Source organism: Thamnophis sirtalis, unplaced genomic scaffold, assembly GCF_051295495.1.
Source record: "Thamnophis sirtalis isolate CommonGarterSnake01/CBP01778 unplaced genomic scaffold, rThaSir2_p1.2 scaffold_9, whole genome shotgun sequence".
Lineage (NCBI taxonomy): Eukaryota > Metazoa > Chordata > Lepidosauria > Squamata > Natricidae > Thamnophis > Thamnophis sirtalis.
This window is the reverse complement of record NW_028261389.1, coordinates 79,821,680-79,826,229: the sequence shown is the minus strand read 5'-3', so window position 1 is coordinate 79,826,229 and position 4,550 is coordinate 79,821,680.

The following is a 4,550-nucleotide window of genomic DNA, read 5'->3' as shown; positions in this document are numbered from 1 at the left end:
TTCTTGAGAGTTTTATAGAATATTTTTGGAGATAACAATTATCCAATTAAGGGATGGGAAATGCTTCGATAGCTAAAAGCAGTGGGGCTTTATTCGCACAATGGGTTTAGATGCCTTTATGCTTTTTTTTTTACTCCTAGCCTATGAAACATCGTAGCTCTTTTTTGGAAAGCTATCCCAGAATTTGCAGAATGACTTATTAGGAAGTTGAGTATCTTTATCAGTTGAAAGAAAAAACAGGATAGTTACTTTCCTAATTTGCTTCCATGCACGAAGGGTACTTGGGAATTAAGGCAAGTGTCTCTTTAAGAATAAACCTTAACCTTAGATTTTAATAAGCGACTGAGCCACTGTTTGTGTGTACGTGGGGCAGCCTGGCAAATAAATCATGGTTCTAACATAACGACATGGAAAAACAGATACATTTGTCTTGATAAGCTGAAACTTTTTAAAAATGATCAAATGCATTTTTGTAAGAAGAGATTCTAGTCTTCAGGGAGCTTGGCTAAAAAAGTAAGCCTCTATTAGTCATTTATAGACCACAACCCTGAAATTATTTCCCACTTATTCAAGGAATGTACATAAAATTAAAAATGGAAGGGAAGTGTGTTAAATTCTCAAATTTCCTTGGAATAACACTTGGTGGTAGAATTTGGGATCAAATTTGCATGTCTTGTCATGTTTTTCCCAAGTTGTTCCTAAAAGTTTTGTTAAGCTCATTAAGAGTTTACCAACAATTTTATTATGCTGGCTGGGGAGAATCATAGTTCTATTGTGCAACTATTTAATTCTGATTTTAAACTGTGACCTACTATTATGCTTTTACTGGTAAATATTTTTAGCATAGTAGTTCATTCAAAATTATAGGGCATATTTAGCCAACAAATATCTGTAGCTGAACTCTAGACATACTTCTAGATAATTTTTATTATCTGGCATTCCAGTCTTAAAATACTTTCCACAGCTTATGTATATTAATGCCACTATTTTTCAAAAAATGAGCTGCTCAAAATAAATTGCTAATTTCAATGTTCAGATGTTTATATCTATACCCAGTTCATTAAATACCTCAATAAAAAGGAATTTATTCATAATTTTTGCTTAGATGAAATCTTAACTTTACAAAGCAAACTGTAGACAAAAGTTAAGGCTGAGCACAAGAATTTGTATAACATGTTTTCCTTCTCTAGGTGAGAATTTCTCAGATATGTGTCCCCCTTTGTAAATTCTAAACTGTTTGTAAATAGGAGTTAACAGAAAATATTTTCTTGATATTTGGTGTGTAAAGTAAAAACTTTCTGTTGTGCACTTGATGCCGCACTGTCAAAATGCAGTCTTCCTCAGAACCTTACTATGTAAATGTGGAATCTTTCAAGTTTGTGAAATAGATGTCATTAGCTCACCAAGAATTATTTATGGAAGCATGCTTGAAAAAATAACTTGTATGTGTAACTTACTGTGGTCATCTAGTTGAAACCTGAATTTGTCAAGGGGCGTACTTACCATTTCCTTTCCCTCGTGTGTGGCATGCCCATTTTCTATCTCATTTTTGTATTGCAAATGCTGGTGAGAATGCATTCTGTACAGTAAACTTATTTTTACCAGTAAAACCGGGTTGGGTAGATGTTTCAACAGTTAAGAGTTGGAGAAATGAAATCCTGTGTTTCATAGCAGTTATCGCCACTGAAGAAAACCGGTTCCACCACAAAACCGCGGTAGACAAAAGCGCGCTCGACGAAAGCGCGTACGTGACGTCATCACAGCGTGACGAAAACATCGCGCTGTGATCGGTAAATGTAAAATTAAAGCGAAAACCTTACCCTAACCCCCCCAAACCTAACCCTAAACCTAACCCTAAATGTAACCCTTAACCTAACGCTAAACCTAACGCTAACCCTTAACCTAACGCTAAACGTACTTAACGTAACCCTAAACGTAACCCTAACCCTTAACCTAACCCTAACCCTTACCTTTATGTGAATCGGCTTGCTTTAATTTTATTTTTATTTCAATTTTTATTTTTTTTCGTCGCGCTGTGATGACGTCACGTACGCGCTTTCGCCGAGCGCGCTTTTGTCGACCGCGGTTTTGACGGGTCACGAAGAAAACCCCAAGAATATGTAGTATGAATTGATCAAATCCAGTCCTTTTTCTTGTTGGTCACAATCTTAAATTCTTAGTAAGAATTAAAGATTTTCTATTGGATTGGACTGCAAGAAACTAATACAAGCTATTAGGAAACAGTTGGAAGATAAAAGGATAAATCAACACCAATTACAGTTGGACTTTTCAATTTTGGGGGGGAAATGCACAACAGAAAAAAACTCCATAAGTGACTCAGGTTGCTTCAATCATAATTGCATGGAGCTTTTCAAACAGCAATCGACAATTCTGGTCAAGGAGACTATTTCATCGCTCAGGGTTAAAAAGAAGGGCCATTGGTGCTCTCAGAGTTTGGGTGGTTCTTGATGTTTTTTGCAGCTGTTTCATTACCAAAATTAGGTAACATGATCACTGATGATGTTACCTTTTTTGCAGGAAGACAACGAAGCTCAGAGAGCAGTAAAGATCCCTAATTTACAACTCACGATAATCCAGTCCACATTTCCAAATACCTTTTTGTGTGCAAATACTTTGTTGCTAGTGATCCACAACTAGAGAGCAGTTCAGCGGCAGCAAAGGACATAATTCCCATGAACCTGTCTGCTTGCCTTTTTCTAAAGATACAAAATCTCACAATTAGGGTGGATTTCAACTTGCTTCTATTCCCCTAGTAATGCTTCCCCCACCCCCAAGCTAAGTACCTCTATAAAGTCCTTATATACAATTTTGAGGCCTCCTGGAACCTCGTTGAAGTTTAGCAGCAAACAATGGGGAAAGAACAATACCAATTGTTTACCCTCACCTGTTGTTAGAAGGCCTTGGGATCATCTGAGTGAACCTTGTCTTGGTCTTATCCTTCCCTTCTTATACAGTGCAAACTTTAACCCAATCTAGAATCTTCTGTGGCATCTGTTTTATCGCTCGGGAAACCTACTCTTGCTGGTTTGGTCTTCACATTCAAGGACCACTGTTGCTTGCAGAAAGGTTCTTGGAAAAATTTGGTAAGGGAATATGAAGTCTTGCCCTTGGGAGGCAAGGCAAAATAATCAGGATCTTCTCTTGTACCTTCAATGCTGGTTAGTGCACAAAGTAGAAAGAGCCGCACACACCGCTGTGGCCATTGTAGGTGAGTTAAAGAGATTTTCATTTCATTTTATTTGTCTTGTATGCCGCCCACTCCCGGAGGACTCCGGGCGGCTCACAACAGACAAGGGAAAGGGGATAAATAGACAACACTTTAAAAAAAGGCGCAACATTCACAATTTCCGTGGGGCTGGGTGTTTCACAAGCCCCCCGGCCTGCTGGAGCAGCCAGGACTTGGTGGCTTTGCGGAAGGCCAGGAGGGTAGTAAGGGTCTGGATCTCCACGGGGAGATCGTTCCAGAGGGCCGGAGCTGCGACAGAGAAGGCTCTCCCCCGGGGAGTCGCCAGCCGACATTGGCTGGCAGATGGAATCCGGAGGAGACCTAACCTGTGAGATCTTATCGGTCTAAGGGAGGTAATCGGCAGGAGGCGGTCTCTCAGGTACCCAGGTCCAATGCCATGTAGGGCTTTATAGGTAGCGACCAGCACCTTGAAGCGGATTCGGAGACTAATGGGTAGCCAGTGCAGCTCGCGGAGGATAGGTGTGACGTGGGTGTACCTAGGTGCACCCACAATCGCTCGCGCGGCTGCGTTCTGGACTAACTGAAGTCTTCGAACACTCTTCAAGGGCAGCCCCATGTAGAGCGCGTTACAATAATCCAGTCTTGAGATGCCAGTGAGATCCCTTTTACACATTTGTCCTCCTATGGAAGTTCTTCCTAAATGAAACCCAAATGAGTCACTTTATTTCCATAGTCCCTTTGGAATATCAAGGTGGCTTTCAACACTTCGCTCTTCTTCTGGACTGGAAAGCATGAAGTCTCTCTAGGTAAAAGGCAAGATAGGGCTAGTAGTGTGGAAGAAAAAACACTCCGCTCTCACTTCCATTTGAAACGTCACATTTATTATAAAAAGGGATTTCGAGTGACTTTGCTTGCTTTTTTGTATTGTCAATTATAGCACGTTAAAAGCAGCTAATGGCTTTGATTCCCGAGTACCATTCCATCAGGTGCAGCAATTCATCCCAGCACTCAAACGTAGCCTGCAATATCAAGCCGCTGGAGGCATGTGGATTAATCTTCACTTTCCAACCTTAAAATGCAGCTGACCTACGAATAGCTGCTACAGATGATGGACCTACATCAAATCCATCGCTCGCATTTACAATGATTTCAGGTTTATACTTTTTGAAGGCCAAAGACAAGAATGGCTTTACGTCTTCAAAAACTGCCAACCGTCAACTGCCCTCCGTGGAACTGTTTCAGACTTTAAGGCAGCAGAAAGACACCACAAAGATAACCGGTCTGAAAATTTACATTTTTTTTCCAGGACTTGACACCTACGATACAGCTGCGGCACAATCTG